The 22,892-nt window shown below is 35.6% G+C and overlaps 1 protein-coding gene across 1 annotated transcript in view; it reads left to right on the forward strand.

Annotated features, from left to right (window-relative positions):
• LOC123680833 overlaps nt 1-22,892 on the forward strand; it is an 87,894-nt gene that overhangs the window by 7,567 nt on the left and 57,435 nt on the right. The gene's annotated exons all lie outside the window — the stretch shown is intronic.

The following is a 22,892-nucleotide window of genomic DNA, read 5'->3' on the forward strand; positions in this document are numbered from 1 at the left end:
AGTATTCAATTGGGGATAACCAATAACGGAGGTACAGTTTCGAAATAACATTAATCACCATTATCAAATATCCGGCGAACTTCTTCACGAGGTTGACCTATTATTAGTTTTTCAAGTGCTTTTCTCGATTGTGAAAGTGATTTCATAGAATGCATGCTTTCCAGTAGGGAATTAAACACTGTTGGTCCCAGAAAATTATGAGATCTCTGACCTATATTCTTGTATGCAAATGGTATGATATATTCATTTTTATGACGTGTGGTATACTCATGGTTCGGCCGACTAAGTTTTCTTTTATCCTTGGTCCTTAATTTTTTTACTAAATAATTCATATGGGAGTCCCATCTCAAATGAGAATCTATGAAAACTCCTAAATATTTTACATTAGTTGTTGAGGATATTCTGAATGTATTTTGATGTGTTATGAATTTATAGTGTGGCAAGGAAGATTTATAATTACAGAAAGGCAAGAAAACAGTCTTGTTGAAATTCAAGGAGCGGTGTTTGCAATCAAACCAATCTTTTATCATTTTCAGATCCCTTTCTGTTTTTTCTTTGACATCAAGCCAGGATTCCCCAGAATAGAAAACCACAGTGTCATCCGCAAAACTAGTTATTTCACCGGACGAACCTATAAAAAACAACCCATTTACATATATCCTGAATAGTACTGGACCCAAAACTGTTCCCTGTGGAACGCCACATTCAATATCCCTCTCAGAACTCTTTATACTTTTTATTCTAACTATTTGCTTCCGATTTGTCTGGTATGATTGTAATAATTTGAATGCGTTTCCTCTTATTCCAATATTCTCTAGAGTGGTCAACAAAATGGAGTGGTCAACAGTATCAAATGCCTTCGATAAATCAATGAAAACCCCTATTGACGGCTTGCCTCTATCAAGTGATATTTGTATGCTTGCTTGTTAATTGTAATAGCGGATCTTGGGTGCATTTTCCCTCCTGAAAACCAAATTGTGATCTCCTGAGACGCGAATTGTTTGGGTCGTTTTTTAGCTGTAAGTACATACTATTTTTCTTGTTCACTGATTTGACCAAAGATGAAGATATCCAATCCTTCCTTTTTTTCTGGTTTCCTCTTATTGATATATAACTGGTGCACTGCTCATGGGCGCCCGCAGAGGGGGGCCAGGGGGGGCCATGGCCCCCCCTGAGATTTTGATTGTATCATTTTTCAGCACAACACCCTCAATATAACTTTCTCAATCCAAAGGGCAAGGAAAAAAGGAAAGTAATGGATTCACAAAAATTTTCCGGTTTTCAATGACAATCATGGACGCCTTATCGTTTTTCAATAATTTTCATTTTGCCCCCCCTGAGAAAAATTTCTGCGGGCGCCCATGGCACTGCTCAACTTCATACTGTGAAAGTGACACAAATCTCTCAGCCACAGTATCCAAGTCGGTATCTGAGACAATATTTTGCCATTTCCTGTTTTTAATGTTCTCAATAAAAATTTTTTCATAAAATCTTTTTATAGTTTTCAGGTCATTTATTTTCGATTTGGTGTTTTTTCCTATTACTTCCTGGACAATGATGGTTGAATGGTCAGTTATGTCTGTGAGAGTTACTATCGGAATTGAAAATTCGATATCTCGTGCAATGCAGGGTTTCATAAAGATATGGTCAAGACAAGTTTCAAGGCGTGTTGATGCATTTATCAACGATTTATACCCGTACTCTGCCATGACTGTCAAGTAGTAGTCAACTAACTTTGTAGTCATTTTCGTCGAGAATGTCTATATTTATATCCCCAACAATGAAATTACATTTATGATCATCCATTGCCTGGGTGTCCAAATAGTCTTGTAGATTCTGGTTAAATTGGTTAATACAAGTGGAGGGAGACCTGTAAAGGGCGTGGACAATTATAGGATTACCGAAAAACTCTACTTCCAGTCTCAACAATACCGAATCATTGAAATGTATTAGTTCTTGATGTTTGTAAATATCTGTCTTTATATATACGACAGTATCATCATTCTGATTCAAATTCCCCTCATTATAGAGCATCTTGTACCCTGACAAATTAAAAATACACTCATCTTCAATCTTTCTTGTTTCTGTGAGAACAATGCAATCAAATTGGAAGTCAAATTGTGAGAGGAAAATCTTGAACTCGTCCAAGTTTTTTCCAATACTTCTGATATTATTATGTACTAATTTGAAATGATTTGTCTGTTGGTTAATTTTCAGAACTTCATTTGTTTGAGATATTGTATCTAAAGTAAATGTATCCACTCTTGTCAGATCGAAGTCTCGAATATAAGGATCCATCGCAAACTAGTTCAACAACATTTGAGAGATAAATCGAAACATATGCAATGAGAACTCATAGATATTCTAGGTGGTGATAATTCATGTAAATCTAAACTCAATCATATAAAATAAAGATATCATCTCGATAAACCCACAAATGAAGACAATTGAAGGAACAACAAAAACATTTAAAATGTAACCTATTTATTGGATCTGAGTCTACTCCTCACTGCTTCCGTGATGGATGGCACTGCGGTTGGTTTATGTGTTCTCTTTATTGCTTCTGTTTTCTGGGTGCTAAGTTTTTCCAAGTCTGTCGATACTTTTTCTTCTTTCCTAATTTTACCCTTTGTTTGGCTTCCTTCAGCGCCCATGCGACCCATGCGAGGTCTCCAAGTTGTATGTTGTTGCACGTCTTGCTCTACTTCCAATGATCGATTCAGACAATTGTTTGGTGTTGGAGGGGCACTATTATGTTTCATTCTCGTATCTTCTTCGTTTTGTAAGTCATCAACCGTATAGGACTTATTATTCACGAAGAGCCTGTTTCCCTTGATGTAGCACCGATCATTGGTGCTTTCTCTAACTTGATTGAGGTGCGTTCTCAGAATTAAATTTTCACTTCTCTGTTTTTCCGTTAGGTCACGGAAAATGAAAATTTTCGAGCCTTTCAGTTTGTTACAATTCTGAAGCATCTCTATTTTTTTTAATTGAGACACCAATTCGAGTTTGATTGGGCTTTACCCAGTGGATATATGTTACTGATGTCTGATTCAGTTACGTTAACAGATAGCAGTTGTCTTATTTCACTACAGATAGAAGCAGCAGATACCCCTCTCGAATTTCTACTGAGCCCGAAGATTATCAAATTTTTCTTTCTACCATCTCTATCTAGAAAAGAGCAACAAAAATAAGACCATCAAATTGTTAGGAGTTACATTAGATCGGGCACTTTCATGAGAACCGCTCATCGATTCATTAACAAAAATTGCAGTAGCTAGCAGAAGGCTTCAGTAATCTTCTATTTTGCCAACTTCCATTCATTGGCGACATATGGAATTCTCCTGTGGGGCATCGGTTCAGATCAAGGACATTCTGATCCTTCAGAAGAAAGTGGCGAGAACAATTGTTTGTAGGGCTAAAACAGATAGCTGAAGGTATGTGAAGTTGGCAAAATAGAAGATTACTGAATAATCTTCTATTTTGCCAACTTCCATTCATTGGCGACGATTGGTTTCCAGTGTACCTATTATCGACATCCCAATTTTTCATTAAGTATGTAATGAATATCAAATTTCCTATGAAACTGGAGATACTCGAATATATAGATGTTTGAGTTCAAAAAAGTGTAATTCATTAACATTTTGTGGATTTAGAGAGACATAAGTAAAGGGCGCGCACTAACCAGTTCAGCAAGGAAAACGGTATTCTCTCGACGTCGACTGACACTCGACAGATCATCAGCTGTTTTATTTAGTTCAGAAAACTTCAAAGTTTTAACTAGTAGACTGCAAATTTTCCTCAGTATACTCTTAATCTTATTATTTAAAAAACAAATGGAAACTGTCGATAATTGGGACACTGTCGATAATTGGGACATTTACCTTACATGGAACATTTCGATATAGGTACAACTATAGACCATTCCAGAACGGCAGATTTTGAAAGGTCGGCCATGTTTTACTGAGGGGCAGACAACATTATTTTAGGTTACGTACATTTGCAATAATTCAATTTTCGTTTGGTTAACATCTAACACTAATGAAATGTCTGGAGCATATACTACCATTTCTGATTTTTTTCTATTAAAGGACCTCGTTTAAAGTCTCTATTCACGCACTACGACTTCCACTAGATAACTCCTTCAAATAATCTCCGCGTCTATGAAGCAGGTTTATAGGTTTATAGATAGGTAAACAATCTTTTGTTTGTCCCTCAGCCAACTGTCAATGACGTCATACTGGAATGGTCTATTGATTGGTCATGAGCAACCAATATGTGAGGCGTAAGGTTCGACTCACAGCTGCCAAGTGTTGGGGCATTGCAGCGACATTGTCAAGTAGAAGCCAAGCTTTGCTTTTTCGCCTTTTATAAATCGCTCAAGCTTCCCTCATGTATCCCTCAATATGTACTGTTCAGGGACGTCGGTAATGATGGGGAAGTGTCTGGTGTAACGGCGCCACATGCTTTGATACTTGTGAAAGCTGCACTGCTTAGGATATAAACCCAACCTTACACTGACAAAGTCAACACACTCTGCTATGAATATGTAATTATAATAATAATAATATATTTATTCCATAAATTATTAACAATATCAAATATATTAGGAATTGCGAACTACAAATTTCGAACTTAATTCTACTGATAAGTTTATCGCACAACGAAATTCCACTCATAAGGCAATGTTTATTGATCAACCTTTATGACAGTGCCGATAATAATTTTTGAATTTTCTCTATGAATTAATTATTTGTGATTACGATTCGAGATAAAATCATAAATCACATACAGGGTGATCCAATATTTCCGAAAATAGAAAAAGTGCGGATTTGATTTGTTCGCGATTTCAAAATTTGAAATTATTCGGTCGATTAGTTAAAGAGTTATTGAACTATGAAATTTCACTTATTAGGTTAACATCACCCTGTATATAGCAAACGGAGATCTTGATACGAGTCCTCCATGATGACCTTCATTTACTCATTCTTCCCGAGATACCCTGCATATAGAGTAACTATATAAAACAATTCTCAGACAAAAATTTTTGTGAAAATATTAACGGCAAGAGAAAACGAAAAAGCGCGATTCCTTGGATAAAAAATGTCTTATGAACAAAGAGCCACAAATTTTTTGTGATTGATCAACAAAAATCACATGTTTAGAAATTCGGAATGAGGTTCAATTCGGTCATAAACAACAGGCAGGAATACCGACAAAGTTAATTGCCATCAAAAAAGAGCCGCATCATAGTCATAAATATCCAGATTGACGCTGAAAGGCACGTGCAGTCATTAGGGCTGGTCGGTATGCCTTTGTGCCGACGAAGAAACAACATAAATTTGGCAAATAGGTTCTTAAAATAGGAATATACGTCATTCTATTCCCGTGAATTAGAAAGTGAAAACAACGAACGCCATGCACTACCAGAGCTGTGCCAAAGCATTGTGCTTAGTGCTTTCGAAAGCACTTGAAGCCTTTTTGTGCTCCCGAGCCCTTTTTAAAATCGGTGCTTAGTGCTTAGTAATCGAAGCACTTTGACAAAAGGCTTAGTGCTTAGTAATCCCGAAAGGGCTCCCGAGCACTGAAGTGCTCGCGATTACTTTTGCGGATTACTAAGCACTAAACACTTCCGAATTTTTGTTATAACACGAATATGCGCCGACGCCTTGATCGTTTCACATAATCTGATTAGTCTTTGATCGTGTATTGAAATTCAATAGGTACACAATAAAGATCTGACGCTGGCTCTTTTGTGTGAATTCAGTGTGCATTTATATATCAGATAAGTTTAATTTAATAAAAAATCAATGCATTTGTTAGGCGGAAGGAGAGTAGGAAATTGTATTTTCAATCATATCCCAGGATATTTCTTATAAAATAAAGTATAAACAGTAGGTACTATCATGATATTTTGAAATTGAACATTTCAATACCTATCTTATAGGTAAATGAGAAAGTTATTACAATTACCATCCCCTTTTTTTTCAACAATAAGAATTTTGATATTTGCATGATTGAAGGACGTCTAACAAAGTTCGATCATCAGTAGTTGGCCAGACTGTTAACGATAAAATTGAATAATTTTCTGAAAATATGAATGCTTTGTGTCGACAATTGTCACAAATCACAATTCCTTATTTCTAATCATACCTCTATTTTTTATGCTTGCGTTGTATTCTACAAGTAAATTTAGTTTCCATATCTTGCTTTTTAGTTTTCATTATGAAACTTATTTTCATATTTCGATCTCGTGGAATAAGACTTTTTCTAAACTTACGATCTTGTGATTCCAAAAATGATATACAGTACAATCGCGCTAATATGAACACGCGTTATTATGAACCACTCCGTAATGTGAACACAAAATTTTTTGTATTGACTACTCTATAATATGAACATAGTATAATCTCGTTAGTATGAACTTGTCGGAACTAGTCTATTTTATTCAAAGGAATGAATCGGTTTTCACGATTTATCGTCATTTATGCATTGCCGGTTCGCGCTTTTATTAGTTGTCTCGCATTCTTCTTATGAGTAGTACAATAGCTAAGGAAATGGTGAAAGTGCGTGGAAAATCAAGATGTTTATCTCTTCATGAGAAAGCTGAAGTCTTAGAAGACATCAATAAAGGCCTGAATGTTACCTTATCAGCGAAGAAATATGGAATTCCTGGTTTTGTTTTATAAAAAACAAAAAAATACAAATTCGAGAGAGAGTAGGCAATACGTTCAGATTGACCAAAAAATGTACACTAAAGAAGGCGGAAATGCCAGAAATGGAAATGCAGCTGTATAGATGGTTCCTTGACCAACGAGAAAGAAATATGCCGATTTCTGGAGAAATGATCAAACAGAAAGCCTTGAATTTATGTGCAAGTTTGAATATCTCTGAATTTAAAGCAAGCGATGGATGGCTCCAGCGCTTCAAAGAACGTTATGGTGTTCTTGAAAATAACAGGGGAGAAACTCTCGAGTCAGCCAAAATTCATTGCTGCTTTTAAAGAAAGATTGGAGAGAGTCATTCAAGAACATGAATTTAACGAACATCAGATATACAACGCTGATGAAGATTTTACTGGCGATTACTACCAGATAAAACGTTTGTTTCCCTAGCCGAAAAATCGGCATCTGATTTAAATATTTCCAAACAAAGAATCACATTTTTAGGCTGTTTAGGCTTCAGGCTCGCACAAAATTAAACTTCTGGTTATTGGAAAAGCGAAAAATCCGAGATCTTTCAAGAACTTCAACCCTTGTATACCGAAACAGTAGAAACGCATGGATGACGTGTAACATTTTCAAAAATTGGTTTTTCCAACAGTTTGTTCCAGAGGTTCGAAACTTCCTGAGAACTCAAAATCTTCCTGAGAAAGCGCTGCTTCTTTTAGACAATGCACCCTCCCATCCATCGGCTGAGGAATTGAAAACCAGTGATGGACATATTTTTGTGATGTTTATGCCACCAAATGTAACGCCTCTTATTCAACCGATGGATCAAAATGTGCTCAGGCTCACAAAACTTTATTATAGGAACCTCCTTCTAAGTTCAATCATTACTGGAGATGAACCGGTAGGATCTGCCCTCAACAAACTTACACTAAGTGAGGCAATGATGAATTTAGCTACAGCATGGAACAAGTTGAGCCCTCAGGTTATTAAAAAAATGTTGGAATAAGATAATTACCGAGACTGAAAATGATCAAAATCCGCTAGATGAAGAGAATTTGCCACTATCAGTTTTGCAGAAAAAGCTCACTGGGACGAGAGGTATGGAGTCTGTGGTTGAACAAACAATTTCTCTGCTTCAAGCTCTACAGCCTATGGAATACTCAGGTCAAGATATAGATGAATGGAACAGAGATGAAGATACTAATCTAGAAGAGTGCAACGAATCTGAAGAAAGTGACTGAAATTTCTGCCGAGTCAGTTAAAGTCTCACACGCGGAAGCAGTTCAAGCTTTGAACATATCAATGGAGTGGGCAAAATAGAATACTCTGGATTAGACTGAGATACTTACCCTGAAAAACTTACATGAGAAAGCAGTTTCATCGAAATTTGCTGCGAAGAAGACCCAAACTAAAATAACATCGTTTTTCTTCAGAAAAGATCAGTCATTATAATTAACTTGTATTATTTTTGAAATATTTGAATATTTTCTCATTGAAATAATCTTTTTATAACTTTATGCGCATCATTTTTATCGATATTCATGTACTCATTACGAAATAAAACCTAAAAAACATGTAAAAATTCTTATTTCTTGACCTTCACAAATATGAACAGTTTCTGTAATATGAACAAGCCAGAATTATTTGTGTTCATATTAGCGCGATTGTACTGTATTTCATTATTTATGGATGCTAGATATTAACCTCTTGCTAGTATATTGTTATTTCACGAAATAAAGTCCGATAATATTTCTGTGAAGTGTTTACATAAAAATAAATATATAATCTGAATTATTTTTTAATGTGTTTGACATGATATTTCGAAAAACCTTAATGAAATACTAAATTGGACATAATAAACTTTACGGTTATATGGGAATTTTCAAATTTTTCGAAGAAATTCAATAGTAGGAGTGAGTTTACATCTGTTTGTTCATTATAGAATTTCTTCAATAGTTTAGAAATACCTGGCGTGGTGAACGTCCAATACACCTTTAAAATTTATTTCGACCTATTTAGTATTTATGTTTCTTCAGGCAATGCTCATATTTTTGTCACTTATTTAAGGTCTGTTGAAATGTATGTACCCTGCTCAGAGGAAAGAAAAGATAGAGGTGCCCTTAGAAGTAAATAGCGTTGTATTGTAATCAATTGCAACAGTATGATGATAAAGTGAGATAGGACAACAACAAACCTGCAAAATTAACAACTAGAGGGGCGGTAAACATTTCAGTGGCGTAGTCAATGGTTCTCTTACTGCCTCTTATTAAGTTTTCGGTGCTGAAATGTTTGGAACAAACATATGCATATTTCGGCAAATTGTTCATTTGCAATATTAATACGTGGCACAATATTTTGCTAAATTCTCTATTTGAAGGAAACCTACAAATGTTAGCATTGAATTAAGTTTTCGATATCTCACAAATACTACGCCATAGACGAGATATATTCTACGCCTATGGACTCAAAACGTGAACTAACCTATGATAGGTTAGGTTTTCATTTCCGATGTTTTACACACTATACATGTTTTTCGAGTATTTACCATGATTAAAATTAACAATATGTAACTTAAAATTCACAAACTTGTATGAAATACCGCCGATTACAAACGTGAAATTAAAATGAACAGTTAACCCTTAACGCACCTCTAGTTGACACGTGCAATAACAACAACAGAACCGTGTTGCCAAATCCTCAGAATATTCGCAAAACATCTATGCCACAGAACGGAGAAAAGATTACTTCTTCCTCAGAATGGCAACGCAGTACATTATAAGTGTTTGTAAACAAAAATGTTATAGCGATGTCAACAAATGCTATAAGGCACCTCTATCTTTTCTTTTTTCTGAGGTACCCTGATTATGTCACAGTGTTGGCGAAACAATTGTCACAAACAGTAAGGGATTTATGGAAATCACTTCGTTTTATTATTCCGAAAAATTTCCATTTAGGCGAGTTTCTATCTTCAGAAGTGATTACGGCTGTCCGCTGTTACTGTCGGCACGTTTGATAATTTTATTACCCATTTTTGTTGCTGGTAGACCCGAGGGAAGACCGGGGTGAACACATTTTTTCAGGATTTCTTCTATCTGAAGTTTTTTTCCTTGAATCGAACCAGATTATTCAGCCACTTCAATTTGTCTATGAAATTTCAGTAACAACAGGATTGATATTGTATGGTAGCCATATGAGTTGACGTGTTTCGGTGCCCTCTACATGAATTTGCTAAATTTTCGAAGTAAATAGTGGAATTTTTTCTGAAAAATTAGTGGAAGCTGAACTATAATTTAGGAGAATATAATAGTTTGAAATTATTTTCCGAAGAGTCGGATTAACGCTGAATCATCGGGGTTTACTCGACGGAAAACGGAATCATTTGATTATCAGATAGTTATCACTTGACATCTGATGATACTACTTATCATAATAGTAAAGGGTTCCATACACCGTCAACATTTGTTCCGGGAGTAGAATTTAATGAAGAAATATTATCGAAATTTTTGAAGAATGAATTTGACCGACAGACAGCTACATTGAAGGAAGAGCTCGAGAAAGTGAAGGGGGAGATCCAAAAATTAAGATTGAGCACGGCAATTCGACAAGAGGCATGTGAAGAGAGGACTTCTAAAGTAGAGCATGAGTTGCTGAAGATCAAGAGAAACGCTTTGAAGAATAATATTATTGTGACTGGGTTGAGGCTGGATAGTTCGGATCTTGTGCAATCTACAATTTCCCAGCTGAATTATTTGCTGGATATCAATCTGAGTGAACAGGATATTAATAATATCTACAGATTGGGAAAGAATAAACCTGAAGTAAAAATTGAATTTTTATCATATTTGACCAAAACTAAGGTGATCACGAAACGGCGCAAACTAAAGGGCTCTAAAGTCTACATCAACGAGGACCTTTGTGAAGAAGACCACCGTGATTCCAAAATCTTGAGGAAACACCTGAATCTGGCAAGGCAGAAAAACTGCAGAGCATATATTCGATCTGGTTGCTTATTCGTTGATGGTGAAAAATTCTCTGTCCAGCAACTGAAAGATCAACAAAATTTGGATCGGATCCTTTCAGTCAACATCACGGACAAAAGCGAAGAGTTTAATTCTCAATCTGGTGATAGTGCGAATCTGGTAACTGGAACTAGTGCGCCAGATGATCCTCACCCTTCAACTCGAGTAAAGCAGATGGTAACTGATCACGAGAACTTGCTGATGATTGAAGACCTAAAAGTCAACAAGGATAAATTGAAGGATTCAGAGGAGCTGGGAAGCACCAGGTCGCAGTCTTTTGGTGGTATCAAGAAATCTATTAACCCTGTGAGCAAATTGAAGAAGGGAGGCTAAATCGGTTGGCTGAGTTTTATGTTTTGTTGTTGTTTATAATTTAAGAGACAAATTTCCATTGAGATTTTTTTTGTAATTGTGTTTTCGCTGTTGTTTTCTATATGGATCAATTTGTTAGGGATTTTGATTTGGAAATATATGAGTCTGAATATATACATCAGTTGGGGGATTTGAATAATCGTGACGTGGGGGAAAAGTTTAAGATACTGCATAACAATATTAGGAGCTTAGAAAAGAATTTCGATGAATTCAAGGTATTATTAAGAACATATCAAGGGGATTTCCATGTAATTGTATTCACGGAAACTTTCAGGATTTCTGATCCGAATCTTTTCAACATAAGGGGTTACTCATGTTTGTACAACAATGGAACATATAACAGAAATGATGGGGTAGTTATATATATTAGGGAGGATCTGCAATACAGCCATGAAATAGTGACTATTGGGGATAAAAAAGCATTGGAAGTAGATTTGAAATTAAGAGGAAAAATAGTTAAAATATTGGGAATTTACCGCTCACCCCAGACAAGTCCAGGTGAATTCAACAAAGGCCTGTTTGAGTATATAGAAAAACCAAGGATATGTGACTATCACGTGGTTGTGGGTGACATGAACGTTAACCTGCTGTCTAAGAATGAATATGTTGATGAGTATAAAAGTTTGTTCAGTTTTTTCGGATACAATTCATATATTAGCAATGTTACTAGACCATCTAGTAACAGTTGCCTGAATCATTTCTTCCTGAGATGTCGCCATCCCACTGAAAATCAGAATAAGTCATTCATTGTTCGCACAGATGTAACCGATCACTATTCGATAGAATTGTGTCTCAATATTGATGATGTACCAAAAGAAAATGTTAATGAATATAAAACTTATATAGATTATGGTAAATTAAGGGAGGATTTGAGAACGATAAATTGGTACAACTTTTCTAAACACAAAAACGTGAATATATTTGCTGAATCATTTATTGAATTAATAAACCATTACACTGAAAGGCACACAAAAAGAATTAAGCATACATATAGAAAATCTGGAAAGAAGGATTGGATTACTCGTGGTCTACTGAAATCTATAATCAATAAAAATAAATTATACAAGGAATTGATGAAAGATCCATTCAATGTTCAATTGAAGCAAAACTATATTAGATACCGTAATACTTTACAGAAGATGATAAAAAATGCAAAAAGAGATCACATTAATAATTTCATAACTAAAAATAATTCCAGTGCAAAATCCCTGTGGTCGTACATTGATGATATTTGTGGAAGATGTAGGCCAGAAACTAAAATAGACTCGATTAAGGATTCTGAAGGACTTGAGGTAACAGATGGGAGACAAATGGTGGAGGAGCTCAATAGATATTATAGTGAAATAGGCAAACAGATAAAATAAGAGAAGTACCACAGAGAGAGAGTAGAGAGTATTTCTGTGACAATACACTTTTCCTATTCCCAACTTGTAGAAGGGAAGTGAAAGAAATAATTTCGGAATTAAAAAGTGGTGGGGCTCCGGGTGAGGATGGTATCAGGGCAGAACTTTTGAAGAATATTCGTGAAGAAATAGCGGAACCGTTGATGTTGCTGGCCAATTTTATTGTTTTGAAGTTGGTCAATTCCCAGATATTCTGAAAAGAGGCATTATTAGACCAGTTTACAAATCAGGGGATAAAACTGCCATATCAAACTATAGACCAGTTTGTTTAACTTCCAACATATCCAAGATAATAGAAAAGTTGATCAAAGTTCGTTTTCTGAAATTTTTAGAGAAAAATAAAATTTTGTCTGAAAACCAGTTTGGATTTAGAAAAGGTAAATCTGCGGAGGACGCAATAAAAAAGCTCATGGAGAAAATATACAGCTGTCTAGATGGAGACAAGGTGGGTCTGTGCGTTTTCATAGACCTCAAGAAAGCATTTGATACTGTGTCACATAAGAAACTCCTCCGTAAACTGTACTTGAATGGATTTCGAGGAAAAGCGTACAAGTTAATGAAAGGTTATTTGTCACATAGGACCCAGTTTGTGAAAATAGGACAACACACAAGCAAACCAAAGACTGTCACATATGGAGTACCCTAGGGAACGGTATTGGGACCAGTGTTGTTTCTCGTATATGTGAACAGCCTATTGTTAATGAGGAATAAGGGGGAAGCTATGAGCTTTGCGGACGACACTGTCATAGTGTATGAGGATGACAGGTGGGAAAAACTCAAGGAAGAGACTGAAAAAGATCTTTTTCACATAAAAGAGTGGTTTGAAGATAATAAACTCACAATGAACATTGAGAAAACACTCTACTTACCATTTTCATCCTACAAATCTGGTCTTCCACATATGGTTGAACTAGCAGTTGATACTAATACATCCATTCCTGAAGCGGATCATATTAAATATCTTGGGGTTACAATTGACAGACATCTGAAGTGGGATAAGCACATCGATTCCTTAGTGGTATCTACTCTCAAAGTTCAGATACCTGAAGAATTACCTGAGCGTTTCGAATTTGGAGCTGATTTATACTGCCTTGTGTCAGTCTCAGATTCAGTATGGAATAATAGGATGGGGTGGAGCTTATAATTGTCACATGAAAAGAGTTGAAGTAATCCAGAAGTGGTTGCTTCGTATTATCTATGGAAAACCACTTTTGTTTCCATCCGATGATTTATATGAAATATCCAAAATTATGAATCCTCATCAGCTATTTGTACTGCAAATCTTATCCGCCATAAGTTCGAGAAAAATTCAAATCCAACCAAGAGAATACTCTTATGACACAAGAAATAAGACCAACAGATGCTTTGCACCAAGAGCAGAAAAACGTATTGGCCAAAGAAGTTTCAGTTACCTTGCTCCGCGATTATACTCTACGGTTCCCAAAGATTTGAAGATGATATTAAATCCTAAAAAACGTAGAAATGAATTAAAGAAATGGATAATTGAAAGAGGAAGGGAATATTTTAATTCAATCATCAACCCATAATGAGAGATCGTTATATATTTTATAAAATATTATTCTGAAATGACTACTATCGAATGAAAACCTTCCCTACACTTAATCATTAGTTCGACTATTTTGTAGATGAGAGACCAGAGACCCATTTTTGTCTTGATGCGTTTCGTCATTGAGACCATTCATTGTGGAAGATCCTAAATGAATCTTTACTCCTGTCACATTAGAATTATAATTAATTTTGTATGTTTTATATTGGCTATGTTTAATTTTATAATTATTATTAATTTTGAATGTTTTGTATTGGCTTTGTTTAATTTTATAAGCTGTATTACAAATCACGTACAGGCTCACGCCTCTGTGATTAATGTTTATCTACAATGAACTATATTATTATCCCCGACTTTTGCCTATACGCGTAGGATTTCTCCTCGCCGTCGGCTTCTCACTCCTCGCTAAGAGGAACATTCACTCAATCCCAGATATTTAAAATATCAGAAGGGCAGAGCTCGGTCGTGTCCGGTCCTTGTGGTCCCCCTGGTTCTCGTCGAACTTCTGGTCTTCTTACACGCGATCCTTGGACCTGTCCTTCGCTTCCTAGGAATTTTCTCACCGTCCTTGCAGTACCTAAAAGAACAGCTTTTTGTATTATATTACATATATACTCACTAAGTCCTAGTTGCTTGATATTTCTGTTGAGATTTTTTGGTACTATTCCTGTTGTAGAGATGATAATTGGAATAGTTCTCGTTGATATCATTCCCCACTGGCGCTTTATCTGAAATTCGAGGTCCCTATATTTTAAAATTTTTTCGACCTCTTTTTGACGCATGTTGTTGTTATTGGGTATTGCTACGTCGATGAGTATTGCTGCCTTTTGATGTTTATCAACTAGCAATATATCTGGCCTGTTGTGAGGGACTGTTTTATCAGTCAAAACTGTACGATCCCAGTACAGTTTATAGCGTTCGTTTTCCAGGATGGTTTCCGGTCGGTATTTGTAGTATGGCACTTTTTCAGAACGAATATTGTTAATTTAGTTGCCATTTCTTGGTGTAGTATCTTTCCTACTGCATTGTGTCTCTCTTTATATTCATTTCCTGCAAACATTTGACATCCTCCCGTGATATGTTGGATTGTCTCATTCGTTGGACACCCATAACGGCATCGATCGTCAGTAATAGTTCGATCCTTTATGATATGCTTGCAGTAATTTCTTGTTGAGATCACTTGATCTTGGATGGCTAAAAGAAATCTTTCCGTTTCTGGATACATCGCACCTGATGTGAGCCAATAGTTCGACGCTTCAATGTCGACATGATCCTGGTTCACCTCGTTGAAATGTCGTCCATGAAGGGGCTTTTCTCTCCATCTTTGCAGTTTTTCTTGGATTGTCTGGTGGTTGTATGACAATTGCTCCTTGTGGCAGTTGTAAAGGTGTTGATTCGTCTGCTTCACACAGTACTTTGTAGATCTCTGACGTGCCTGATTTGTCTTTGAAGTATGTTCGTAGGCATTCAATTTGACCATGGGCAAGTTCCATGATGTCTAGCAGACCTCTGCCTCCTTTATTCCTCGGCAGTGTCGTCCTCTCAATGCTACTTTTCGGATGGTGCTTGTGTGCTTTCGTCATCAAGGTTCTCATTTTGCGTTGCAGGTTTTCCATATCTGTTTTGCTCCATGGAATGATACCGAAAGAGTATGTAAGAATTGAACATGCATATGTGTTGATGGCTCTCGTCATGTTCTTGCTGTTGAGGTTTGTTTTTAAAATTCTGTTGATTCTCCTAATGAACTCAGTTGTTAAGTCTTCCTTCATTCTTTGATGGTTGATTCGTCGGTTTTGTTTCATTCCTAGGTATTTATAAAGATCGTCCGATTTCATTGCTTCTATCTCCTGTCCATTGGAGAGAGCTATCGGTTCATCTTGGATTTTTCCACGCACTACGCTAATAGTACGACACTTGTCCAATCCGAATTTCATCCCCACGTCTTTCGAAAAATTTTCCACCAGTTTGACCATAATTTGCAAGTGGTTTTTATTGCCTGTTATAAGTTTTAAGTCATCCATGTTTAGCAAATGATTGAGTGCAATAGTAGTTCTATTTCCTTTGACATTGAAACCTTTTTCAGTAGCATTCAGTTGTTTAGAAAGGGGGTTCAGCGCCAAGCACAACCATAAGGGACTCAATGAATCTCCTTGGAAAATTCCCCTTTTTATTGGAATCTCTTTAGCAGTCATGTTCGTCGTAGAGAGTTCGATATTCGTTCTCCAGTTGCACATTGCATACTTCAGAAAGTTTATTGTAATTGGATCGATCTTGTATATTTCCAAAATTTTTGTCAGCCACCCATGTGGAATAGAGTCGAAGGCCTTCTTATAGTCAAAATATGTCATAAAAAGATTTCTGTGTTTTTTAAAGGCTTGGTTACATATGATGGAATCTATTATCAGCAGTTCCTTCGATCCTAGTGCATTCTTGGAACATCCTTTCTGCTGTGCTGTCATTATGTTATTTGTCTCGCAATGTTTGTAGAAACGAGATGCTATAAATGATGTGATGATTTTATATATTGTTGGTAGACAAGTAATTGTCTGTATTTTGATGGTTCCGCTGTATTTTGCAGATTCTTCTGTAAGAGGTAAGTGGTCCCTGTTGTTAAAAATTTGGGCATTTCCGTTGGATTCCTTATAACACCATTTATGGTTTCAACTAGCCTACCGTGTATACACCAAAATTTCTTCAACCAAAAGTTGTGGATTCCATCTGGGCCGGGTGATTTCCAATTGTGTGTGTTTTTCAATATTTCATGGAATTCTTCTATAGAAACTGCGTTATGCGGCATGTGTTCTATTGTCTCACAGGAGTTCTCTTCACTTCTTATCCAATCAGCCTGGGAGTTGTAGGAGGTTGGTGTAGCCAGTTGATCTGTCCAAAAATTCTCAATATCCTCGACTGTTGGATAACTTCCTGGTGTTGCTGACATATTATTGTTTAACATTCTATAGAATTTTCTTTCGGAGTTTTCAAAAATCATATTATCCTGTTTTCTTCTATAGCTCTCATTGTATCTTCTGAGTCTTTCGGAGTACACACTAAGTTTTTGTTTCAGTGTGTCTAAAATTTGTTAAGCATTTTCATTGTTTGGATCATATGTTGCATGTTGCCGATGACGATACATTATTATATTCACCATTTTTTGTAATTTTCTAGACGGCGAACCTTTTGCAAATTGGGTGAGCCTCCCAATATCTTTGCGGATGCTATGAACTTTATTTTCTAGCCTTTTTTGCCAATGTGGTTTATTTTGTTGTTTTTCTCTGGCTGGTTGCTGAATTTTAGGTTTCGGCTTCATACCTAGCACTGTTGCTATTGAAAATGCTGCACAGTATATGATGAGGTGTAATGATTCGAGATCATGGTAGTCAGAAAGATACTTTGGTATAATCTCCTTGTTGGTCATGACCAGAAGATGAGATAGTTTCTTGGATGTCCCCAATCTTGGCAGAATCAGTCGTCTCAATGGATCAGTGCCCTCAAAATCTATAACGCATCTATTCATTGTGGCAGATCATCGCTCCAGTAGTTCTCTTTGGTCTTCTTCTGGATTTTCGACGGGTGCAGCATATATATTCTGTCGTTGTGCATCACTTATTGCTATCACATCTGCGTTGTTTTGTTCCTCAGTGTTCATTTGTGCATTGATGTTGTGTTGGTTTTCAGCACAATCGTTGTTTTCTTCAATTGTCGTTTCGTTGTTAGTGAGGTCTCTATTCTGTAGCCTCAGTTGGACTACATTTTTTATGGTGTTAAGACTCTCATCGGGTACAAGTTTATTTCTCAATATGACCCGGTATTGGTCGGCTACTTTTTGCTCAGAAACTTGGAGTTCGGAATAGTTTCTGTGGAATTCTGCAAATAATTTTTGCCGGTAGCCTATTTTATCCTCTTCCATATTAGTCACTTCATAATATATGCGCATGGTCGTTTCATTTATCGAACTTGTCCATTTCATGCGTCTTCTTGGTAGACCTGCTTGGGTGAGTGCTGGTTGGAGATCCTGCGCAACACCTTCAGCGGTCGAAGAAACTCGTGTTATTCTTCTCCTAGAATGTTGAGATTGTGGAGGCGTAGCATTTTGTTCGACAGACGCCCGTCTCCTTAACACTCTGTCACCGACGTCCCGCATATTGTCATGTCCAGCGCCGGCTCCAGACACGCCCTGACGAACCTCAGGCAGCGGCTCTATATTCCTATTCCTCAAATTCACCATCATTCATGGGTTCCTCCGTGTCGTGGGGGAGACGGCCTTTGATCGCTTTTTACGATCCGCAGAGCTACGGTGGGAGAATTCTTGAGCTGCTTTCCACACGGCTTCGTCCGTTACCCTGGACAGGGACCCTTCGACAGGTTTCAGCTTCCCGGGTCAGGGAGCTCCTGGAATCTGCGGTGGGCTGGAGTCGATTCAACTCTCCTGATAGGTGAATCGCTAGGGATTCACCTACCGCTACCCGTGGTAGGTATTATTATTATTATTATATATCATATATTTTTTTCCGCCGACTAGAATACGAGATGTGAGATAATAGAATATTTTCAATCGAATATTATACACCATCTGTTTTTAATGGGATACCCTTTGTAGATTCATCCTTTGTAGTTGTTCTCAGCCGACAGCTACCAAAGAAGTTTTATGATTTTATTATGTTTACGTACTTTCTTCTAGAATCGTGTAGAATCTCGAAGAACAATGAATTGATTCATCGAAACAGTCTAGGCATCTCAATTCCCATTCGTCTCGATCAGATTTATAGAACTTCTAAAATCTACCAACTGATTTCTTCCTACTAAAAATTTCCTGGAATTGCGAAAAAACTACTAAAAAGTAGATTTCTAGTAAATCTGGTCACACTGCTTTGAAAATAAAATTCCGATGCTGATAAGGCAAAATATGTTTTATTTTATTTTGCTATCATAAAAATTCTGAGGCTTTGTTGGAGAATCATAAGAATAAAACGATGACTTATATCTTATAAATTGAAATGAGTTCTTTCATTTTTATTATCCAATCCATACAGGCTGTTCCAACATTGATGCGATGCTCAGTTAAGGGCTGATATTTTCGATTATTTTTCGACACAGTAACACGAGGTTCTATTAGATTAGAGCTACATTATCTAATTGTTTGGAAATATACAGGGTGTACCAAAAAATTTACCTACCTCGATTAATAAACAAATATTTTTTTATGGAACACCTTTTTTCATTGAATTTTCAGATTGCACGGAATAAATTAACCTGAGTTGTTTCGCTCAAAATTTACCGTTTTTGAAATATTTCGATTTTTTATAAAGTGAAGAGGCTTTGGAAGATCCTAACGACAAAACGAGTCAACTAATTGACGACTCATTCAAACGTTATTATCGGGCATATTCTAAATGGCATAGCCTGCATTTTATTTTCTTATCAGGTAGCAAATTTTAGTATCTTTGTAAATTTGTCTCCTGAATGACAAAATAAATTATAGGGTGTACCAGTTGAAATAGTCCAATACTAAATTTCGAATGCGTCATCAATGAATTTTATCATTTCGAACACCCAGTGGAGTTTTCAATGATTTTCTTTCGAAATCTCATTCAAATAAATTCCTTCATTACGAAATTTCAGCGCTTAATAATTTTGTTAAGACTATCTAGGTATATCTAGTGGTTCTAGAAATTTCAAGCCTCAACTTTCAATTTCGGTCTGTAGAATTTCAATATTATGATTGAACGTATGTCCTCAATCCAATGAAGGATTGAAATATGTACAATTGTTCTTGCAGTTAAGAAAACTCTTTAGATGTTCATTAATGCTAATCTGGAAAGCCTTCCTGTCGAATATACCTATACATTTTGGCAATCATGACAGGTCAACTGTTGATTTATCATCTTTGGAGGTAGGACCTAGTAAACATGTTATTTGTTATGAATTTCAAAACAAATTCAAACGTCAGTTAATTCCGCGCAGCTCGGTCCAAAAGATTTTACCTGGTTATACTCATTCACCTTCCCGGTAAGTAGTTTCAGACGAATTGTGTTCAAACTGTAAAAAAAATACTAGTAAATAGCAACAAATAGGTATTCTGAAGGATCTACGAAATATTAAATATTTGGTACTTGGGTATTTAAATGAATTTAGTGAAGTTATTGAAAGTAATATGGCGCTTATTTAGCTCTAACTAGATTGAATTATTTAGGTCCAGTGGTGTCTCAGTGGACACAACAATATTGAGGACAAAGAGTACGCAACTGACTCGTTTGTGGTTTTTAATAAATTTTCAAAGATTCAACAACTAATAATATATGTACAACTTTTTCGTCACCTGTATTTCCGTCATATCTAGCTTCGTTTTCGAGAAAAAAAAATTGAAGCCACTCTATTGAATCATAAACACCATGTGGATCCTAAACACCATGAATAGTTTTCAGAATGAGTTGAGCTAATTTTTTTTCTCGATAACAAAGCTTGATATGAAGATAATACAGGAGACCGAAAAGTTCCATTTTTAGTTATTCAATCTAAAAAATGAAAAACTACAGAAAAATATTTAGGATAATTCATAAATAACTTCTTCTTCTTTAAGTGCCGTCTCCTCAACGGAGGTTGGCGACCATCATTAATAATCATCATAAATAACTAGGTACCGTTTTTTCGAAACTTCTTCGCTCGTCATATCTCGGAAACGAAGCAACTCCGGACAGTTCGTAGACCATTTTTATGACCAAAGACCAAACGAACCAATGTCTGAAGCTTCGTACCAGTGTAACCAGATTTAGTAGAAATCAACTTTTTTAGATTTTTCGCATTTGCATGAAATTTTTAGTAGGAAGAAATCAGTTGGTAGATTTTATAAGATTCAGAAATCTCACCGAAATGGTTGGGAATTGGGATACCTTGACTGTTCCGATGAATCAATTCTCTGTTCATCGAGGTTCTATGCGGTTCTAGAAGACCGTCCATAAACATAATAAAATCATAAAACTTCTTTGGTGGCTGTCGGTTCAGAATAACTACGAAATGTGATGGAATTTTCGAAGGGTACATCATTTAAAACAGATGGTAAAACAAGTTTTGCAAAATCTTCATTCGAAAATATACCTACCATTATCTCACATCGGTTATTCTATTAAGCGGAAAAAAATATGTCTAACTGGAATTTCATTGATAAATTAAAGTGGCTGATTATTTCAGATTTATAGATATTCATTTCATATTACAGAATCGTTTTTTATGAACTTTATTTTATAAAGAATTTTTACGTATCTTTGTATTCTCAATCTCAATCAATTTAATCATTCGGTTTCATTTTGTAATAAGAGACTATGTTCAATTGTTGAAAGGAAATTAAAAAAAACATCCAAAAATTTGATTATCTTGAATCGAATTGATTTATTCTAATTCTGAAAGTTACGATTGAAATTGAATATAATTATTATAATAATTTTTGTAACTTGAAATCGTACTTATCAACTTCAACCTTATATATCATGTATAACATTCTTTCAGATTCAATTTCGAAAGGTAGGTATCTTGTATCTAGTGCCTCGAACACTGATGTTGAAATAATTTTGTATTTGGTTATATTTCATTGGGTATCTTGTACATCATTGTCAGTGATAACAAGATTTTGGCAATATTTGAAGTTATTTGGGGAAAGAACTCATATGAAAATGAGGAATTTTTGAAAAAGAAACACAAATCGGTAAAATCTTTTCTGATCGGACAAAAATCTTATGTATCCACTTATGTGACAGTTAGTTCTTCGTTTTATACTATAGTTGAAATTAATGAAGTACTTGTTTGAACAAAATACATACAGAAGCAGGTATAAAGGTCGTAAAGAATAAAATCTCAAAATTTTATTAGTTTAGTATAGCATTGGCCAATAGTCTATAAAACAAAAATGGTGTTATTTACATGAGTTAGATAAACGATAGTGAAAATTAAAATAATAAGAATTAACACGTATAAGGGTCAAGAAATTGATACGCAAAAAAGTTCCATTATTCCATTGTTCCATATTTTCATTCGAATTCTCATTGCTCTGATACCTACTTGCCTAAAGAAATATTTCAGTAGGCACTTAAAAAACAACGACAGAAACGAGGTTTACTATCTTTCTTACCAGATAAATATTTTCTCCGAATACTGCATTCTTTGCGGGTTGGATAGGTCATAAAAAGTCATAAAAGCTCTTTGGGATTTGCCAAAAGAACGGTTCTATTAGATTTGTTCTTGTTTAAAAACCAATTTTATCTTGGAAATATGTATTTAAAACAGAAAATGATTAAAATATGAACTTTAACTCAAATATACATTGGAATATGCAGTTATGCAAATTCATATTCATCCGAAGCCTAGTTATGGTTAAGCCAAACTCGTCGGTTTTGTGATCAAGGAAATATTGGATAATTTTTTCAAGATATTCTGTTTGAAATCTTATGTTTTCGGTTGAGCTATCCACATAATATTCATTACGACTCTTGAAATTGTTATTTAACATCTAAAGGCAACATTATCTACGTCTATATCTACGAGATTCCTTGTTGGATTTGGACAAACTAAACAGCAACATTCGATATTCGAAGATATCCTGAAAATTTCAAGTTTGAATATCTCTCCGAGAATTATCATTTTTTCGGCCGGACGAACACAATCGAATTTCAAGACAGATTCATCATCAGTGAGTCGAACCCTCGGTCGAGCATTGCAGATATTATGACGAAATAATAAGGCTGAATGATGACTGTAAAATATATAGTCATAAGTTTTCAAGTATGGAATAATAACTCATCACATTCGTCCCTTCCATGCAGGTTTCTGCTATTTGATATTCAATTTATCTGTTGGTTAACTAGTATCATTC

This window comes from Harmonia axyridis, chromosome 5, assembly GCF_914767665.1.
Source record: "Harmonia axyridis chromosome 5, icHarAxyr1.1, whole genome shotgun sequence".
In the NCBI taxonomy this organism is placed as follows: domain Eukaryota; kingdom Metazoa; phylum Arthropoda; class Insecta; order Coleoptera; family Coccinellidae; genus Harmonia; species Harmonia axyridis.